This window comes from Ictalurus punctatus, chromosome 25, assembly GCF_001660625.3.
Source record: "Ictalurus punctatus breed USDA103 chromosome 25, Coco_2.0, whole genome shotgun sequence".
Lineage (NCBI taxonomy): Eukaryota > Metazoa > Chordata > Actinopteri > Siluriformes > Ictaluridae > Ictalurus > Ictalurus punctatus.
In genome coordinates, this window is record NC_030440.2 from 4,200,666 (window position 1) to 4,224,177 (window position 23,512).

Genomic DNA, 23,512 nt, shown 5'->3' on the forward strand with positions numbered 1-23,512 from the left:
AAAGTCAACTGGAGCCAGACTTCATTTCAGGATTAAAGGAATAGATTGTACATTTACACTCAAATGTATTCAATGTATTCAGCCAAGGCATATTTGAAATGCTACGTTTAATTAATTAATTGATTAATGTATTAATTTAATGTATTTATTGCACAGGAGGCTAATGAAGCCTTCATTCCATACCTGTTTTGAAATCAAAAAACAAAAACTGAATTTCTCCTTTTATTGCCTTGGATACGAATTTACAATTATTTTTTCTATTTTATCAGACAATCTACACTCTGATCATGATGTTTTAGAATACTGGTCTATATACTGAATATTAGTTGTATATTTTGACAGTTAATCCATCTGAAACAAGTTTAAAAAGGTCTGTGTACATTCAGATTTGTTTTTGGTTTTTTTCATATTGCACATTTTAGAGTTTGAAATGGAAATACGAAAAAACAGAATTCATGTTCAAATGATTGATTTGATATGAATCTGTATTTGTTTTGCAGAAAAAAAAGATCAACCTGGGGGTAATGTGCTCTGGTTTTGAGTCCAAGTCTAAGTTAGTTTAGCCTAGTCAGATCTTGTGGTTAGGGGGCGCACAGTGGCTTAGTGGTTAGCACGTTCGCCTCACGCCTCCAGGGTCGGGAGTTCGATTCACCGTGGCCCTGTGTGGGCGGAGTTTGCATGTTCTCCCTGTTCTGCGGAGGTTTCCTCCTGGTACTCGGGTTTCCTCCCCCAGTCCAAAGACATGCATGGTGGGCTGATTGGCAAAGTGTCCGTAGGGTATGAATGGGTGTGTGAGTGTGTATGTGATTGTGCCCTGCGATGGATTGTACCCCGCCTTGTGCCCAATGCTCCCTGGGATAGGCTCCAGGTTCACCGCAACCCTGAAGGAAGGATAAGTGGTATAGAAGATGGATGAAGATAGATCTTGTGGTTATAAAAACATGCACTAGTTTCTCAGTGTTATACAGGGTTTACATATTTCATATTTTGGCTGTGTTTCTTAGAAGGTAATAATCCGTCACTTGGGTGAGGTCAAATGGTGATCAAATAATGATCATCATTTGATAAGCATTTACATCAAGTTCACGCTGTGTTCGAACCATATCAGCTAGTCTGATTTAGCAAGAGATAGACTTCCATTACTCAGTACATACAATAGGTTATTAATTAATGCACTACACAAAATATGCAACAAAAAAAAAAACAACCTTGGCTATGTTTGGGATTTTAAAACACAAACTATATAAAACAGCAATCTGTTAATTAGCTTTCCTCTTCTTCTGGCTGTGTCCCAACTCATGGGTTTTCTGTCCTAATTCATTGGAGTCTACATGTGTGCAGAAGTGTGCATCTTATACTGGCTGAAAAATGTCTTTAATTAAAAACTACAGTAATTGAGCCCTTATGAGGGTATAACAGAAGCAGAAAGGCATAATATTTTAGCCTCTTCAGACCCATAGAGAACTGTTTTTCAGAGATGCTAGGGATTAATGAATTTTGTAAGCTTGGGGACAGGCTGCGTGTGGTTTTAAAGGTTAATTACCACATCAAATGGAAATTAAGTGACATTAAGTATTCCCTCTATGCTGGAAATTCCGAGTACATCCCAACAGCCTTGAATGTTGACCATATTAATGCCAAAAGAAAACACATGAACAAACAAACAAAGAAGAAATCCTTCAATCAGCACATGATTAATGTGGTGTAAAAATTGGCAGATTATAAGATGTTGTCAGTTTGGTTTATTACTGTGTCAGACCATCTCAGAATACTTCCTGTCATGTACTTCCTGTTTTTTAAAAGTTTGCCCCGGGGATTTTTTTGTCCTGTGTCGGAATTATTTATTATTTTTTAAAATCATCATTAATTTCTGCCTTTTCAGTTTCATATGTTCTATATTTTCTAAAAGTTATCATTACTACTTAATGGGCCACCAACACTAGCATTATTATTAGCCACTAATACCTTAAACTGTCCCAACCAGAAGTAGCACTCTAATGGGAAAATGTACTTACACCAGCCTTCATAAGACTGAACTGTCAGAATCCAAGACTTAACTGACTTATGCATGCACACAGAAACCATACACCATACTGAGAAACACAACGAGGGTGAACCAACACAATTTTTACAGAAACACTTGATCTTTCAAAACATTCCATAATACAATAACTTTAGGCCTTAAATTCAACACAAAACAAGAAATATTGAAAACAACCTATACATACTGTTCAAAATGAAATCAATTTAAAGTTCTGCAAATGCATATGCAAATCAAGTTCAAAAACCATGCCTCGTCTTTAGTATGAAATCAGTTCAATAAATGTTATTTCTTTTTTTTTCTAGTTCTGTTAGCACTTGCAAAAACCTAGTAAATTAAGTAAAATATACACTTTGGGTTTTAGCTGCATTTTTACATGAATTAATTTAGTACAGAACTTAAAGCGTATAAATAATTCAAACGGGGGGGGGGGGGGGGGGGGGTTGTAAAAATCACAGATTTGTTTTGGTCATATTTATTGAACGACAGCTTCACCTTTTGACAGAACAGCACCTCACAGACACTGAGGCAAATCAGTATCTAACATTAAATCACCTAGCCTGTCTATTTCACGCCTGCTCCCAAAGCCTTTGATCTTTAGCGCTTAAAATTCCAATGCAGGTGAAGCTTTGAGGCCGTGAGCCTCTGTTGCTACTGCTGGTCCTGTGGCACTCAAATGCTTTTGCAAATAAAGTTTACTTTTGATCAAGCTGTTGTCAATAAGTTGTCAATGTGCACTGAGAACTAATTATAGTCAAACTTTTATCACAATATGAACTTTTATCATAACATAAAACCCATAATGTTAAAGGATCACTTATTTTGAATAGTATGGTGGTCCACTTTGTGAAATTAAATTAAATGCATTCCCAATATTATAGGACTACCGTAGTTTCAATCAGAAGAGCATTAGGGAGGTAAAAGAAGAGCTTGTGACCACAGAAAGGTTGCTCACCATTTCATATTTGTTCAACAGACAGGAACAAGGATGCTTAGTAAAACAGACATACAGTATAACACCTTTATTTATATTCATAGCAATATTAGACTCCATTGTTTGATAATAATAATGCAAGAAATAAAGGTTCATCGAAGATTTTTATCCCTTTTTAACCGTGTGTACAGTATGTTGCTGAATGTTTCTTGCCTACTAAATACTGAACTTTAGGTCAGTTCACATCGGTCATCTCCCTTAAAATGGTAGTTTGATGCCCATCCCATTGCCCATCCACCCTCATAATTATTTTTAAATATGCAACATGTGACATGAACTGTGATTTGTGGAGTGCATTGTGATCCAAATGCACACACAGCTTCTGATAGTAAAAGTAATATCAGTGGGGTCCAAAAGTCTGATACCACATTGAAAATAAAATAAAATAAAATCAACGGATATAAACAGAAATTTTTAGAATTGTGAAATTTTTAAAACAAAGAAAGTGCAATGTCTTGAAGATTTCATATTCAAGATTCTGCACAATTTCTAGATCATAGAGACTATTTAAATGTAAAGCAAACTGGTGAAATCGATCATGTTAATTGCTTTGTACAAAAGATCAGATTATCCTCATGCCTAATCTCTTCTGTTGACGCATGTATTGAGGGGACACTCCAATGGATTTGCTCTAAATTCGATAATAGGTTTTTGCACAGTCGTGGAGTCCATGCCAGCTCCAGTGCAGTGTCATTAAAGCAGAAAATGGACGTGCCAAAAACTAATAAACTCTGAAATTTGTGTAAATATTTCACAGATTCTATGTTTCACTCAAGTTCTTATCAATAATATCATTTGTAATGAAATTTGTTGTATTAAATTATATTAGACAGAAATTGTGAGATAGGAAAGGATTTTCACTAGTGCTCTCAGATTTCCGGAGGCCACTGTAAATGTTTCCATAGCTGCTATTTTTTTTTTTCATCAATAGCTTATTAAAATGACATTAACCCACCTTATTCCATCAGAAATTTCACTGGCCTCAACTGGTTTACAGTTTTCCAATTGAGGATGTTTTCTATTCTGATTGAGCTATCAGTTGGATTATTAATGGAACATTAAGTTGCATGTAAACATAACAACTGGTGTTGCATAAAGAGGCCTGACTAGCAGACTTCAGCCCAAAGATGCCTCTGTGCAGTCCAGCCAAGTTCTCCTGGCTGGACCTGGCTTTTTGTAGGGAGGCATTGTCATGCTGAAACAGGAAAGGACCTTCCCCAAACTGTTGCAATAAAACCAGAAGCACATGATTATTTAATGTCATTGTGTATTATAAATGGGGCGCACGGTGGTTTAGTGGTTAGCATGTTCGCTTCACACTTCCAGGGTCGGGAATTCGATTCCCACCGTGGCCCTGTGTGTGCGGCATTTGCATGTTCTCCCTGTGCTGCGGGGGTTTCCTCTGGGTACTCCAGTTTCCTCTTCCAGTCCAAAGACATGCATGGTAGGCTGATTGGCATGTCCAAAGTGTCTGTAGTGTAAGAATGGGTGTGTGAATGTGTATGTGATTGTGCACCCTGTCGAGGGTGTACCCCGCCTTGTGGCCGATGCTCCCTGGGATAGGCTCCAGATTTTCCCATGACCCTGATTTTATCGAAGGATAAGCGGTATAGAAGATGGATGGATGTATTATAAGTTAACAGAAATCAATATATTGTTGCCTGTCTATCATAGCTCACTGGCCACTCTACCATCTAAGCAAGGGTGCCTTACATTTGCTAATTGTTTTGACCTTTGGAATCACCTGGATTTCTGCACTAAATATTCATAAAATGTGATTGGATCCTCATTCATGATCAAGTCATAATACACTCATTCTGTCTAAACTAATAACACAAAGAGCCCTTAATTGAAGTATTTGATTAATAATTCACAGCCCTGGCTGAGAAAAGGATCTGAACCCTTATTATTATTAGAACTAGTAGAACCTCTTTTAGCAGCAATAACCTCACCAAAGGTGTTTTGGAACTACTGATAGGACTTGCACAATGAGGAGGAATTTAGACCATTAGTTCCTACTGCACTAGGGTTTTCAACAATATACTGAAAAAACTGGAGGAGGTGGTTGACCTTGCATAGCCAAGTATTGTTATCCTCTGCCTCTAGTTACATCTGCTTTAGAACAGTTTAGAGAAGCCAAAATATTCACAAAACTGGACCTGTGCAGTGCATACAGTCTGGTTCACATTAGAGAGGAGGCAAATGAAAAACGGCTTTTAGCATCACCTCTGGCCACTATGAGTGTTGTCATGCCATATGGGCTCTCTTACAAACCTTCAGTGTTCCAATGTCTAATTAATGATGTTTTCAGAAACATGTTGGGCAGATTCATTATCTCTTATATTGACAACATTTCGATTTATTCCCCATCCAAGGATATTCATGTTAACCATGTCAAGCAAGTTCTCTGCAGATTAAAGGACAATTAGCTCTATGTCCAAGGAGAAAAGTGCAAATTCATCTCATCCTGTATAGACTGTGCACAGTCCAAGGTCCCATGAACCCTGCCGGCAGGGAAACTGATGCCACTACCAAATCCACAATGCCCATGGTCCCACCTGGCCCTGGACTTCATTCTGGTTTTAATTTATTTATTCATTTTCATATGATTCATTTACATGTGATTCATTTACCTTTTCACTTCTCTCCTGGACTTCATTACAGACCTCGCTGCTTTGCATGGAAAAACAGTGATTCTGGTCATCATTCTTTGATTTTCCAAGCCCCTCTGTTGATACCACTGCCCAAGTTACCCACACCCTTTGAAACTGCAGAACTCATATTTAATCATGTAATTAGATACTACGGTTTGCCAGAAGATGTTGTAAGTGGCCAAGGAGCACAATTCATGTCTCAAGTTTGGAAGAACTTCATGGAGAAGCTGGGTGTGATCATCAGCTTCAACTCGGGCTAACACCCTCAAGCCAAGTCCAAACGGCCAAGTAAAGTGGGCCAACCAGAAAGTAATAAGATATCTATGGTCCTTCTGTGCCCCTAACCAAGAGAATTGGGCCGACATCCACCCATGGACAGAGAATGCCGAAAACTCTCTGTGGCATTTGGCCACCTAGTTCACCCCTTTCCAGTGCATCATCGGTTACCAACCTCCTCCGTTCCCATGGAATGCTAACCCCACAGACACTCCAGCAGTCGATGAATGGTTCAGTTAGAGAAGCAGGTGTGGAAGGCTAGGCATCAGCACCTACAACAAATGGCCCAAAACAACAAAGAATTTGTGGATTGACACCAAACATTCTGAATACCAGCCCGGAGATCGCCAGTACACTGGATTCTCCAATGAACTAACAATGTCACCTACTGAATCGACCTTCTAGAATCTGCCAGCTCTCTCCCTCCTTCCACTTGTCACGCCTCAAGTCTGCAATTGAAGGTCCATTAGCGGAAGAAGTAGCCCCATCCACAACACCTGAACCTCTTGAAATTGAGGGAGAATTGCCTACAGAATTAAAGACATCCTCAATTCATGTTACAGAGGCATTAAGCTTCAGTACCTGATTGACTGGAAGGACTATAGTCCTGAGAAAAGGCCCATGAGGTGCTCAACCTCCTCACGACCCCCCCCCCCCACACACACACACACACACACACACACACACACACACACACACACACACTTTCATGCCCTATACCCTGAAAAACTCAACCCTCATCCCATGGGCTGACCAAGAAAGAACTCTGCTCCCAGAGTGAGCTACTTGGGGGGGGTTTCTGTCATGCGCATGGCAAATTCTGACTCCATTTCCCAGAATGCACCTTCGACTACAAACATGGCTACCATGAACTCTAACTTCCAGTTTACACACTCAAGTTCACCCATTACTGACTGCACACACCTGGACTCAATCACCACTCTAAACTATATAAACATCCTCAAAGCACATAGACTTTGCAAAGTATTCATTCAGTTCTGTTTCTCATCTGACGGACGAAGTCTTTGATTCATGTTTGCTATTTCTGGTTTTTACCCACGTCTGTTTTCTCATTTCATTATTATAGTCTTATTCTCTGAACATCTGTTTGTACATCACCTGACCCTTTCCCTGATCCTGGATTCTGACCTTGAGATTATGTTTTGAATTCGTTTGTGCATGCCAGTCTTTATTTTGAATAATAAAAGCATTCACAGCAATGAGGGTGAAAGTTAATTCAGGTGTGAAAGAACCATTTTACAATAATCATGTTAAATTAACTACACTACTACATCTTAAATGCCCTTCTGAAAAATGGGTTTATTTAATAAATTATCAAATATTAATACACAATGTTGCCTATTTTGCTTTTTATTAAGATAAGACTTTATTAATCCTCAGACGGAGAAATTTGGGTATTATCACATGAAGAATCCATGATTAAAGCCTGAAACAGATGCTTTGTTTAACTGTGTTAAAAATCCTTGTGTATATACATAAAAGAAATGCTGTAGAGCAAAAATGCCTTCACAAATAATTAAATTAAATGTCTCTTATTTGAAAATAATAATAATAAAATACTATTTAAAAAAAACAGTAAAGAGTAATAAATGAAACCAAGTCAATATTTGGTGTGATGACCCTTTGCTTAAAAAATAAATAGTAGTCTGAGGTACAATGTGTGCAGTTTTATAAGGAAATGAGCTGTAGGTTTTACTGAGCATCTTGCAGAACCAGCCACAGTTCTTCTGGACACTTTGACTGTTGCACTTGTTTTTTATTTTTGCAGCAAAACCCAGCAGCTTTCATTATATTTTTTTATGAAAAGTGTCTCTTACATAATACACTGCTTTCTTTACTGACATACAAACATTTTTCTGTAACATTTAATTTTGGGCTGGAAAACTAATGTTGAGAAATCTAAAATGTTTTTTTATACTGACTCTATAATGTAGAAGTCATTAAAATAAAAAATTAGAATTATGAGTTTGTACTTAAAAAAATAGGGTGCCTAAGATTTTTGCACAGTTTGTGTGTGTGTGTGTGTGTGTGTGTGTGTGTGTGTGTGTGTGTGTGTGTGTATGAGTGCATGTGTAATACTACAACTGATCGTCCCCTAAACAACACACAGTCCCCTGATAAGCTCCAGTTGGCTTCCAACTTGCAGAGGGTACAGGTGACATTTCCACACATGCTGGTGTAAAATGGCAATGCTTACAGAGCCACACACACACACACACACACACACACACACACACACACACACACACACACACACACACACACAGAGGGAGAGAGAAAGAGAGATAGAAAAGAAAAAAACATAAAAATACAAATACCAGACAAACTGTACAACTACACACAGTGAAAAGCATCTACATAAAAATCTGTATTCAAATATAGGAAATGCCCAAATATACACACACAATGAAATTCAGTACCAGGCACACATGTTAGACAAGTTACACAATTTCCACACATAACAGTCTCTATAGTTTATAAATAATTGTGCAAAAAAACAAAAAACACCCAGTGAGTGGTCAGAGGATAATAGCCAGGCTGGTTTGAACTGACAGGAAAGCTACAGTACCTCAAATAACCACGTTTTACAACTGTGGAGAGCAGAAAAGCATCTCAGAATACCTTGAGGCTGATGGTCTACAGCACCACAGCAGAAGACCACACTGGGTTCCACCAAAACTGGACTTATATCTATAGTAATCTTCAACTTTGAAAATCCCACGAGTTCAGACATTTCTTAAATACTCGTATAAAAAATTAAATATCCAGCCCGTCTGGCACCAACAGCCATGAGGAGGTGTACAGGTGTTCCTACTAAACTGCTGAGTGTATAATTGTTGAGTGTATAATTATATTACGGCATAATGCTTGAAAAGAGGTAGGCACAGCAAAATACGAACATTTGCTTGTTCATGAATCATCTCAGTAAGCTTAGTGAATCAAGCAGCAATGGTTCAGTGTTATCACTTTATATTATAGTAGGTACAAGCAGTCACTCCTTCACCAGCCTCATTTTCAAATTTAAAGACTAGACAAAAATGCAGCTTGTCATGTTAAGAAGGAATCGGAAAGCACAAGGTCTTCTGTCCTAAAGACTCTCCCATGGTAGAAAACTTACTGATGTTTACAAAGCTTCGACATTGGAGACACTGAAGACTCCCATAAATAATAATTAAACATCTCCTTATAGAAAACTTCACCATATTGAAGATTTTGTCAAATAACAGCATGTCTTTTTTCAGCTGTTCACATCTCCTGTCTGGAATTCAGCAAACGTGTCATGAAGGAACAATGTTAAATGCAAGTACAGGACTCAGTGGTTGAGCTGAACAGAAAGGTCAAAGGTTAGCCAGGTACATGTGTTCAACGTCTTAAAATTAAACCAGTGCAAAGAAAACTTAATCACAGTGTAAAAGATGACGTAATAATCCATCAGTAAAAACAGAAACTGACACAGGAGCACTATGCATATGAACTGTAGCTACAGTATGTGTTTGAAAACACAGTCATCTGCATTTGTAATACAACATGCTGCTGGTTGGCATTTCTCGGTGTTAAACTTGATGTGGGCTCACAGTGTATTATGGGAATTACGGCTGGTAATTAGCACACCTTGAAGCTTAAGTGCTCCCAAAGAAAATGGCATAAAGACACTTACGCAGATCCACTCAGCATTCTGTGAGTCTTACTCAGCCGGTGCAGGACTGGGATGAGTGCTCAGAGGGCTGTTTGTGTTTGTGTGTGTGCATGCACGTGTGTGTGTGTGCTCGCATGTGTGTGTGTGTGTGTGTGTCTGTGTGTGTGTGTGTGTGAGTGTGCGCATATATGCGTGTGTGAGAGAGAGAGCACTGACAGAAAAGTGATCCAGCTCTCTTTTCAATAAACTGGAAGAGGGCTTGTAAAGGCCGAAAGTCAATTTCTCAAATTCAAAGAATTTAATTAGCCAAATCATAAACGCACACTAGCAGACAAGATACTAAACACACACTAGCACACAAGATACTAAACACACTAAACACACACTAGCACACAAGACACTAAACACACCCACTAGCACACAAGAAAATAAACACACACTAGCACACAAGATACTAAACACACTAAACACACACTAGCACACAAGATACTAAACACACTAAACACACACTAGCACACAAGATACTAAACACACACTAGCACACAAGATACTAAACACACACTAGCACACAAGATACTAAACACACTAAACACACACTAGCACACAAGATACTAAACACACACTAGCACACAAGATACTAAACACACACTAGCACACAAGATACTAAACACACTAAACACACAAGATACTAAACACACTAAACACACAAGATACTAAACACACTAAACACACACTAGCACACAAGATACTAAACACACACTAGCACACAAGATACTAAACACACTAAACACACACTAGCACACAAGATACTAAACACACACTAGCACACAAGATACTAAACACACTAAACACACACTAGCACACAAGATACTAAACACACACTAGCACACAAGATACTAAACACACACTAGCACACAAGATACTAAACACACACTAGCACACAAGATACTAAACACACTAAACACACAAGATACTAAACACACTAAACACACACTAGCACACAAGATACTAAACACACACTAGCACACAAGATACTAAACACACACTAGCACACAAGATACTAAACACACACTAGCACACAAGATACTAAACACACACTAGCACACAAGATACCAATGAACTCATAACATGGCTGACGGATAAAACAGAGAAAAACAATAACAGAAGAGACATGAAGACAAAAGTCTGATACAGAAGCTTATATCAGGCATACTGTATATTATTTTTTTATTAGCTATATAAGGAAAGGTTCCAGGTGAAATCGATATTAAGATGTGTGATTATGTGGGAGGTGAGGTGAATGATCGGTTGTCGGTATGGCAGGTGGTATATTATTATACACCAGAGGCAAAAACTATGTGTTTTAATCTTCTTCTCTCCTGCTTGACACATCTGCTAGAACAGACACAAATGAGTGTGACAAGCCGAGCTAAGCCTAACCATAGCCTTCATATCACGTTGCTCAGTGCTGCATTATGAACTGCGGGCCATGCATCAAACACAGTGACATTAAAGACCCTCAGTACTAATCAACAGAATAGTATGTGATAAGAGAATGGTCGTAGGAAATGCTTTCAATCATTAGCTAGCATAGATTGAATTGTCCTTTTTTTTGATTCAGGAGGGCACTGGTGTGGAATAACAATAGAGAGAGAGAGAGAGAGAGAGAGAGAGAGAGAGAGAGAGAGAGAGAGAGAGAGAGAGAGAGAGAGAGAGAGAGAGAGTGTATACATCTATTTCTATGTATTATCGTCAACATATTGACAGGGTTTTTTAAAGTTTTGTAACTGCTTTGGACATGGAGAGAAAACTAAAGCATAGAACTTACATGGATAACTTGTACATCTGTGAGGGCATCATTAATGCAGAAAGATATGTACACATTTTGGAGCAACATATGCGGTCATCCAGAGACAATGCCAAACCACATTCTGCCCGGATTACAAGCGCATGGTTGCGTAAGCAGAGAGTGTGGGTGCTAGCATGACCTGCTGCAGTCCTGACCTGTCTCCCATTGAGAATGCATGTCACATTATGAAGCGTAAAATAAGGCAACGAAGGGCTTGTACAGTTGCCCAGCTGAAGAAATGCATAATGGATGAATGGGGGGAAATTCCGCTTACTAAACATAACAAACTGGTGTCTTCACTCAGCGTCCAAAACGCTTAATAAGTGTTATTAATAGAAAAGTTGATGTTACACAGCGGTAAACAGTCAACTCTCCCAACTTTTTTGGAGTGTGTTGCAGTGATAAGATTTGAAATGAGTGTACATTTTCAATAGTAAATGAAGTTCACAAAGTAAAACATCTAATAATGTGTTTTCAATATAGTACGGGGTGAACTGAATTTTCAAATAACTCATTTTTTTTAGCATTTTCCATACTGTCCCAACTTTTTTGGAATTGGGGTTGTAGATACTTTGCAGAACACTACAAACCTTTACTTCTCTGCATATTACTTCAGGTATTTCAGGTTTTTGTTTTGGGATTAAGGCCCATAGTTCCTCGCGCCAGTGGAATTAAGCTTCTCAGCATGAGGGTATCTGTATCAGAAGCCTTCTATCGATTCTCTTTCATTTCAGGTTGCCTTTGATTAAAACAATGATGTGTATATAAAGATAAGTTTCTCAGTGGGTGCTGGTACCGAAAGCAAATTGACCTGAGATGTTAATACCATTTCAGCTTTAATCTGTTCCTTCTTATTTGCCTTCCATTTTAAAAGTCCATCTTGTGTTTCTTTTATAAATTATTTCTCATACAAGCCCCTGTTGTCCCAATCAACTCGGCTAAAAGCAAGACTGCTTGCCTGTTAATTCAATTACACACACAGCAAGCAAGACAAGAGTAAATGCTGAGCTGAGAGCTATAAGGTTAGCGAATAGAGGAGATGAAGATGGAGTACAGGATCATAGCTACTCATTAATATCAGGATGGGTTCAGCTACCTTTAAATACACTTCTGCTATTTTACCAATTATGGTGCATTTATTTTATTATAGCTGCATCAAGACAAGACATTCATGATGAGAATTGATCCCTGGTCATCTCGTACTCTCATCAGTGCTGGAATAATACGGGGTGCAGTTGCACCTAGGTGCATGTGATTAAAATGAAAAATTTAACATAAGTATGAACTTCATGGAGGAGATTGTCCTGTATCATCCAGAAGTAATAGCGATTGCCCAGAACATGATTGGGCCATTTTAATTGGCTGATTGTGTAACTGCTATTGGATAACAAATTGTATTATGTTTCTGGAATGTCTTTTCCCTCATATTAAACCAATGAAAACATGTACATAAAATCTACCCATACATATACACCCAAAAGAACCACATGAGCATACTACTGGTCTTTAAGAAGTGAAATAGCTTACAGTATGTAATCCCAACATAGACTCCTCACAGATTTATAGTATGTAGTCTAAATAAAGTAGAGTGACAGTGGAAATCCTCACCGGAAAGTAAATAATGAATATCAGCTTTGTCCGGTTGTCCCATGGGCGTGTTCACCAGTGACGGTGTTTGTGAGGACATTAACTGGCTCTGGGCTGCATTTGATCATGGTGAGGAGACAGAGAAAAGTCATCAGCTGTCATAGAGTCATAAACTCTCACACAGGAGTAATAGCGTCTCCAAAATGGGGCCTTTTGAGCACCCTTGATTATTAAAGAAAACCTTTTAAAATAGCTAGAGTGCTTTTAGTAGAATTTGCCAGTTTACATTATCTAAGAAATGTGGAAAATCATTTTGAAAGATCATATTTATATAACAATTATGTTGTCAGAAGGCCCAGTGTCAAATGTAAACAGACAAGGCCGCAAAATGCGCTCGCAAACGCATCTGAAACAAATGTTTAATTTATTTAGGCTGTAGCTCATCACCCAATCTGTTCTTGGAAAGACTTATTAAATGTGCACTGCTGAAAAGGAAATGTAAGTTCAGTATGATATGCTAGTTGATTACTAATTGGTCAGCTCCTGGCCAGAGAGGAGGTTTTGTGGAACATTTATTAATGCAATTTAACTGTATTACTATGTATTGTTCTTGTACTTCATTGCTGCTGTTTTGGAAATATGGCCAGATTTGTGTGACAAAATACATCCCTATTGACAAGCAGTATTAAAACATGTCAAAGTCAGCAACTTTTTGGCACTGACATAACCCATATAAACAGCTGTCTTCTGGACCCCATATGACTCACACCTGCAGTGCCAGAGCAGAGCCACAATACATCTACATCTAAACTCACACTGCACCAAGCCCATGTTAGCCTACAGTGTAATCCACCATTTAGATTTAGATTCAGATTGTACTAATATAAAGATTTGAATCAACTCCAACAATGAGTGAAACTGGTGAAACAATGAGTGACACAGGGATAACGTCAATTAGAGTGACACTGGCTAATCATGGGCATCTGTGAGCTCATGTATGCTGAAGACAGCAGCTAGCATTTTTCTCATTGTGTTCAAATGACCTGTGATTTAGCAGAAGAGATGCAGTGACTGACTTCACAAGTCTTTCGATAGGAGCTAGCTAATAGTAAGGAATTGTCAAATGACCAAATGGGAATAATAATAAAACTAATCATTAAAATTTGAATCAAAACGTCCCTATTATCACAATAACAGATACTTGCTTTTTTCAACATTAAGAAAATGTAAGATTGGTTAGTGTACATTAAATCTAAACTGTGCTGAGTGTCGGTGCTGGTCAGCAGGATTTGCTGTGTCTAAATGACTGATGGTGCTTATTAGTGGCTGAAGCCATCGGCACAGCACAGCAGTTTGCATGTCCAAAATGAATGGTGTGACCTTACCATAGTCCAGAACAGGGGTCGGGAACCTTTTTGGCTGAGAGAGCCATGAACGCCACATATTTTAAAATGTAATTCCGTGAGAGCCATACAATATGTTTAAAATTAAATACAAGTCAATGTGTGCATTTTATGTAAGACCAACACTTCTAAAGTACAATAAGTCAAATAACGTTGTTATGCTGTTGCTAACCAATGATGAATAAAGTACTTCTTACCATTAATGCGACTTCTGGTGCTGCATGGTTTTGCTGATGGCTTTGTAGTCTGGTTGATACGTGGTGATACTGTAAGCTCCATGCAGGCGTTGAGACTTCCATCCGTTAAACGTGATCGTAGGTTGGCCTTAATGTTCTTTAGATGTGAGAAAGACTGCTCACATGCATACGTAGAGCTAAACATTGTCAGTACAGCAATACTCACACGCTGCAGTGTGTGCTATGTGACGGGAAGCGCGTTCCAAGTTTTGACAATCAGCTGGTCCGCGGGTTGAAGTTTTTTCATTTCTCCCCACTTGTGTTTGCTCGCCAACTCTGCTTGCTGTCGTGCAGGTCTTTCCAAATCTTCATTCAGTGACTTGAACTTATTCACCCACGTGTCTGAGGCCTTCAGGTCAGCAGCTTGTAGCTCAAAATCTCTGACGGAGACACCGGGGATGTAACTCTGGTCGGCGCTGTCCACTGCACACTCGTGTGGATGGGTGATGAACTTAAAAAGACGAGAGCGCTCACGAAATTCTCCAAAGCGCGCTTTGAATGACTGCAGGAGATTAGATGTGAAGCCCGCGATGTAGTACGGCGTGTGTCGAAGTGCCGCTTTATATTTGACCGTTTCATCGATGCAATTTTATCATAGCATATTAGACACACTGCAGAACCTGCTCTCTCCACAAAGGCGAATTCCTCTGTCCATTCCTGCTGAAAAGTACGATACTCATCTTTTTTTTTTTCTTTTAGCCATCTTATTCGATAAAAGGGTTTCTGCAATTAGCTAGCTGACTACTTGATTAAAAGGAGGGAAGTTTACTTCCTGACCTCACAATGACCCGTGTACGTTACGCATTATCCAATAAAAATTTGGTGTTGTCCCGGAGGACAGCTGTGATTGGCTCCAGCCACCCGCAACCATGAACATGAGCGGTAGGAAATGAATGGATTGAAATACATGAGAATGTTTTATATTTTTAACGTTATTTTTTTTTTTTATTATTAAAGATTTGTCTGCGAGCCAGATGAAGCCATTAAAAGAGCCACATCTGGCTCGCGAGCCATAGGTTCCCGACCCCTGGTCCAGAATATAGCCTACACCTAAGTATCTGTTAGCACCCACAATTCCTTGCAAATTGAGTATGCACATATATCTCCTTTCGGAATTTGTGGAATCAGAATATTGTGTTAATCTGAATCAGGCAATTGGATTGCAGTGTTTACATGACTCAATAGTAATGAGAATATTGCCGAATTATTAATATCAGAATATTGATGTGCATGTAAACGTAGCCACTGATGTGCAAAAACAGTAAATGATTGTAAAAAAAAAAAAAAAAAAAAAAAATCCATACAAATCAAATTTAACACACACTTTCAGACATTTACTCTATACTTATATGATGAAGAAGCTTGGCCTTGATTATCGTCTTCTGTACAGGCTTCTTGAGCTTGATGCTACAGGCCTCTACTGCGTAATGTTCGCTAAGTGCGTCACACTGAAAGACGAAACTTCACCCCAATCTTAAATCCTGAGCACTCTTGAGCTCTTGATCTGTTCATCTTTTTTCAATCATGGAAAAGCCCCTGACCTATCTGCTTAAAAACACGCCCAAATCATTATGTTGCCATCATTGCGCTTCACTATAGAAACTGAATCGGCCAGGTGATGAGCAGTGCCTGATTTATTCCAGATGAAATACTTGGTATTCAGGTTAAACAGTTTTAACCTTAGTTTAAACACACTCTTTTCTCAGGGGCTGAAAGTTATTTAGTTGCCTTTTGGCAAACTTCAAGGAAGGTATAATCTTCCTTTTACTTAAGAATGCCTTCCGTTCAGATGCTGCATTGATGATGCCTGATTATTGAACTGCTACAGCGTAAGAAAGTAATGTAACAAATATTGAAATGTGAAGAGGTCTTGATACTTAAAAAAAAAAAGAGAAACAGTACGTAGATGTTACAATGCTACACTACCTATGTCACAAAGAGTTTTCTTTACTAATCTGCTAGACTGTTTTGCATGTGTAACGTGTCTTCTGATGCTTTATCTCTGCTGGGATCTTTCAGCACCTTCGATTGTAATGTATGGTCCTATATGGATACCCTAAAGATTTGTATTTCCCACCGTTTATTTCCTAGCTTCACCATTGCTTCAGTGGATAATCTCACCTGGATACTGTAGATTTGTACCTAAGAACTTCTGCTGGAATCATAACGACTCCCCTGTGCTCCTCCCAGGACTTTTAACCACAACGGTCTCATACTTTACATCCTTTCAGCTCACTTAATTCTGTTCGCCTACTCTACGACACCTGTATACTGTAATCATTTATAATCCAGTGTTAATATTTTGGGATTAAGAGGTTGTTTCTGTAGAGCCGTTTCTGTTGATTGATCTGGGATTACCTTGTGGGATCTGTCATTTCTCTTTAATGTACAATGTTAGTGTATAGGGTGTGATACCCTGCATCAGTACACAGCATATTGTCATAAAATGTAATGTAGTATGTTATTTGAGACGAGCCACTGACTTAATACTTCACAAAGTGGCTAGGGCTCCACTCATATTGGCTTACATAACAATAATTAGATGACAATTAAGGGTTGAGAGGATTGATTGGTTGTAGGTATGGTTGGAAATGACTGTTATATTCAGAAAATTAATCTTTTTTTATCATGAGTATGTTGGCATGAAGTATTCCCTAGCATTCATAACAATTACATTCAGTGCTGCATTACAAAGTGCATGCCATGCATCAAACAATCGACACTAATCAAATCAGAGCTGATTAAATGATTGTGCTAACTATGTTGAGTGTTGTTGGTTCAGCAGGATTTGCTGTATATAATGACTGATTAGAAATGGGTACATCAGCAAAGCTAGGCAGTTTATGTCCACAATCAATGGCATGCACTAACATAGTGCAGAAAATTTACCATTTTTTTCTGCTATCATAAAGCTCATCTCTCATCCGCAGGTCAGGAGAAAGAGCAGAGTTGCACCTAAAAGTGATGCTGTGTCTAAAATTGTGCTCCATCATGCACTTGCTCACTTTGTACTATTCCGTTTGTTCAATATATGGCAGCAGTAATGGAGATGCAAAACAGAATTTAAGTAATACTTACTTGAGAGTGCTCCTAGAACTCATTGTGTCTTGCCGCTACATTAACAATCTGAATGTAAAAGAATTAGCTGGCATACTGAAACGACAAAAATATACAAGTATTAAAAGTCAGTGTATGTTAAATACAAGTAAAATCAGTTTTAAATAAAGTATTTTTTTATTTACATGTATATACTCTAGTATCACTTTACAGATTAAGTAGTGTGCATGGGCTGTACACCGGACTGTACTATGGGCAATCATATAGTGAACGATTTACATTCTATGGAATAGGATTTGTCCACTGAGAATTTGGACAACACCACAAAATGGCTGCACCTCAAATAGTTCACTACATGGTGAATATGGAACGTGGGAATGTTGAGAGCCTGAGACTGATTCCAGGGAATACTCAGATACTGAACCTGAAAGTGGAGAGGTTTAATAGCCTGAGACCAGCACTGTAGTGCATTGAGAGGATGCAACAGTCAGGGAAGGTTGAGAGCCTGAGGCTGAAATTAGATCATGAGTACTGATTGACACTAGCAGGCAATAAAGCAAGGTAAAGGGGAAAACAGAGGCCAGGAGGGGACAGTATGGTGTCACATGACTGAATCTCTGGTAAAAAAATAAAAATAAAAATAAAATAAAAAATAAAAAATTCCATGTGCTTTGAATGGGAAGTCAGAACTGCACAATCCTTTACTGGAGAGACCAAACAATCTGAGTTGTACAGTATGTGGGCAAGTCTAAAGAGGAAACATAACAAAAATTCCCATTTAAAGTTAATGAAGGGGGGCCATTTTAAAGAAATATGTTAATCTCTTGGTCTCTTGATCCAAGGCCATTTATTCAAATTGGATCATCACTTGAGCCTGTAAAGAATGGAGTGTCAGAGGTCGTGGAGGTAGGGCAGGAATTTTGAGGAAGAAACAAGCGTGAAAGTATTTTGAGCTAAGTACTGAAGCCACACCATAGCAAGTGGAGCCGTACCTAGACAGCATTTTAATAACACGCTGATGTCAGCCTTGCTTAGGCTGGCTACACACTTGAAGATTTGGTGGCCCGATTCGAGGCTTGCTGCTACTGACTTTTTGTCAAAAAAATCCTCAATTGTGTGGTGCCATTACGATTATTTTACTTCTCTGGATTGAGTCAGAGCCTCACCGATCCCAAATTGTAAATATCAAACATGTTTTATTATTTATTATTAATTATACATTTACGAATCTTGATTGGGCTGCCAGAGGCAGGATACCTGCAATAGCCAATGAGAGCAAGCAAGCGTCACCCACCGGGTGTTGCGTGCTTTTATAGCAGAAACATGGCAGCCACAAACATGCCACGAAAGTAGAGTATTGAAAAAGAAGATCAACTTGTACAACTATGGCAAGAGTACGAGTGCCTTCATAATGTGTCGTACAAGAACCATCACAACAGGGCTGACAAGGTAAAGGCATGGGCCCAAATTGCCATGGAGTTGGATGAAACAAGTGAGCGGGCTAATAATGCTAACAAAGTGTCAGCAAACCTTAGCATGACAGTGAGAAATGAACATAAACGGTTCTTTGCAGTTCTGGCCGTGAAGACAAGGACCACTTCATTACGGACCCAGTACTTTAAACTAGCATCAAGTTTCTATGAAATCATTACTACAGTCGACAGGTCTTGTGGTCTGGCCGAATCGTCTAGTGTGTGCGTTTGGAGGATTATACTGTTAAAAATCACTTGAAACTGTCATAATGTCTATGGTCTCCTATGGTTTTAAAATCTGTTAAGATCAAAAAGAATCATCTAGTGTGTCCCTGGAATTAGACAAGACTGTGTGCAGAGAAATTATGATCCAATCTTTGTATTTGTAAGATATGTTGTGCTCACCCCTTAAAATTAGTTGAAACCGTTCAGGGTGATCCATCATATATACTAAAATGGAGCAGGTTGTCTGAGATTTGGACAAAGGAGACTTGAGGAAAGAGTGGCTTATCATCTCGTTTAATGGGGGAGGACACAAGAGACAACATAAGCTGCTCTACCCTCTGCTCAAGGTCATCTTCCTGCCTCTCACAAACCTGTCACTCCGCCAACAGCTAAGTCTTGTAGCCTCTAAAGACTCTCTGTTTGGCAAGCTCTTCGGTATGAACATGCCAGAGGTGACAGGCCTGTCCAAGGATCAAAGTCATAGTTCAGGTTGCTCATGCAAATCCATTATCATCATGCAAACAGGCTTGCTAGGGTTGTATGCTTATCAAATCCTAAATCTGTCATTCTGTCCCATACCCACATGAAAGAGAATGGAAAAGAAGGAGGGAGAAATGAGAGGTGAAAAAAATTTTAACAGCTAGACAGCACACCTTTGAGGTACCAGGAGAGGATTCTCTTTGTAATCACTCGTCTCTTGTCATTGTAGCCTTGAGTCATTTTGTTGCTCTAAAGAGTGACTAAGCCTCTCTTGTCACACTGCCACAGTGAACATAGGGACTGATAGATGGGTAGCCAGTAGCTCTGCAGTGTTTCACAACAGTAATCAGTACATGGCTCTGAATTTAACCTATGTTGCAGTGGGGGTATTTGGCGGTACTTGGAATGGAAGAAACGATACATAGATATGAAATACTTCATATTACGAGTAGCAGTCTACATATTGTCTACATACATACTCTGTCTTTCAGAAGGTAGGTGGTTCAAGCCCCAGCACCAAAGATCCACCTCTGTAGGGCTCTTGAGCAACGTCCTTAACTCTATCTGCCCCAGGGGCTACATATAATGACCCTGCTCTCTTCTTAACAAGCTGGGATGAGAATTTCCCATGCAAAGTAAAGAATTTCACTTTGATCAATAGCGATTTCTTCATTACTGATATCAACCACCTCTCTGAAACATTTTTAAATTTCAAATGTTTGCAATTTCACTTATTTAATAATAGTAATAGTATAATACATAGATAGATACCTATACGCAGTCCACTCTGAACGTACTGGAACAGCAAGCCAAATTCTTTTGCTGTTGTTATACACTGAAAACCTTTGGGTTTGAGATAAAAAAAAAATGAATATGAGGTGATTAAAAAAATTCATTTTTCGTTTCCTGATAGTTACATCTAGATGTGTTAAACAACTTAGAACATGGCACCTTTGGTGGCATATTACCCAATTTTTAGGTGAAAAAAGTATTGTAACAGATAGTCTTAAAGTAAATAACACTTAATGTTTGTTGCATATCCCTTGCTTAGAATAATTGCATCAAACCAGCAACCCACTGACATCACCAACCAAGCAACAGCTTTCTGTGGAAATAGAAAGCAGCGCTCTCTTTCTCTTCACTTCCATTCTTTCTCTTTATCATAAGGCATTCCATCACAGATGAATATCATCTTGATATTTTCATATGAAAGTGAAATTAACTGTAAGTGTATGTCATAATGTGATGAGATGGAAGTTGGCAGCTCTACCTTGCTGTTATATTCTCTGATTGAGAAAGACAGTTCATGATATGAGAGACAGAAATAGGTTTCAGCTTTCTGTTCTATTTTTTATTTATTTTATTTTATTCATGATTTTTTTTTTTTTTTTACATGTACAGCAGTCATGAAGGGGGTGAATAATTGTGAGACTGGAGGAGTCATTATAAGTTGCATTTTCAGTTGAATTTGGGGAAACCACTTGAAGCACTCATTGTGTTGAACTATTTCAGTTGCTTTTGTTTGATTTGTTCATTGCATACAGCCTAAAGTCTGTAAATTTTGACAGTAAACCTGATTTGCAATGGGGGTTGAATCATTTTGATTGCAACTGTATCTCCTGCTATTCCACACATTTTGGTATGACTGCAGCTTCACACATTCACAACTGTAATTTATCAGAGAAAGCTCTTTTCTCTGTTGGATACCGATTGCTGCAGTGTAGAGAGAGAATAGGAAAGCAGAACACTCTTGGCTTATCTATCATTACCATGTGTGATGACTGAAAACTTGTCACTTCCACCTGTCAATCTAGTATCCCAGTTCAGATGCACCAAGGCCCACACTCACACACCCACACGCAACAATTTTCTGTGTTCCCTTTGGTGGTTACGGAATAGCAAACACTGTGTGCCATTCTCCCTCTCATCTCAGCTGTGAATTACTTTCAAGTAAGGGCAATCATGTGTACCTGTTTTTGTGTGCATGCCATGCATCAGACCTGAAATGGCAGATAGTCTGAAGGCTTCACTGCACATGCAATAGCATTGAAACCACTTAGCTTTTCTCACTAGGATCCGTGCTTTATCATAATACAATTAATTAGACATTTCAGCATTTGGCATTCCTATAGGTTCTCCCATCTCTGGAAAATGCACCAGTAGACTATCTGTGCAAAATCTCCACAGTTTTGAATGAGTGTGTGAATGTGTGTGCATGGTCCCATATGATGGACTGGTGTCCCATCCAGGGAGTGTTCCTGCCTCACACACAGGGTTCCCAGGAAAGTCTCTGGATCCACCATGACACTGACTAGGATAAAGTGGTTACTGAACGTGAGTAAATACTATTTAACTTTTTGTGTCTGTTGCTTTATTCATCTCAAACATCCATCCATCCATCCATCTTCTATACCGTTTATCCTCTTCAGGGTCACGGTGAAATCTGGAGCCTATCCCAGGGAGCATCGGGCACAAGGCGGGGTACACCCTGGACAGGGTCATCTCAAACATTTAAAAAAAAAAAAAAAAAACAACCTTTTCAAATGAAATGTAATTTATCTCTAGCTGAGAAAATGGCTGAATGTTTTACAGATATTAACAAAACCATTTTCAATGTAACTTTGGAGAATAAGTTGGCATTAAAAAATTACAGGAAAATGAAGCAGCAGAATTTTCAATGAACTCTTCTTTCAAAACAATGCAAAAGCAAAACAGACCAGTCATGAAGCCAGAAGAGTTGGTTGAGGAGAAGCACATTTCTTGGGCCTAATTTGGACATGATTATGTTTTTATGTTGATTTTGGGTCATCTTTTACAGGTGCTACTCTGTGATTTTACTCTCAGTCCAAATCCTGTACTGTTTTTAAGACAAACTCAGCAATGGTCTGTAAATGTTTGTTCTTACTGGATAAACATCTGTAAGTTTTTGCAGGCGGATGTCACCGTTTGAATTCTTTAACTTCTTTTATTTGACCTTGCCTGTGGATTAAGAACATTGTTTTGTTTAATTTCTTCCAGAAATCACACAATATTGTATGGAAAAGTCTCTAATGATGAAGTTTTCTATAAATAGATTCTTATTGTAAATATCCATGTTTGTAGAAAAAGATAGCTGCTTGAAACTTGCTCATCCAAAGTTAATTCATAGCTGTTCAGATGTAAGAGTATCAGGTAGAAGATCCCAAGAAAAGTTAATTCCATCTGAATATTAATACAATACAATGTACAATAAACTAGAGCACTTTAAAAGCACTGTTTCTTGTGACATTAAATAATTCCTCACCATAATCAAGAGTAGTCACTGTTCACTGTAAACAGACAGTACACTGACGCTCTCCTTCTACACCAACTCTACTAGAGCGTTTAAACTCAAGGCTGCCAGATATCACTGGAAAATTCAACTCCAGTTTCCATGTCCTGATATAATCCCCCAACACTATACTGCGGAACTGATCTAAAAGAAACGACTGATAAAAAAAATAAAACTACTAAAATGTAAAGACAGAAAATGTGCTTAGTTATAAAATAAATCATTTAATATATATAAAAATAGATATTATAATAACTTCATAAAATAAAA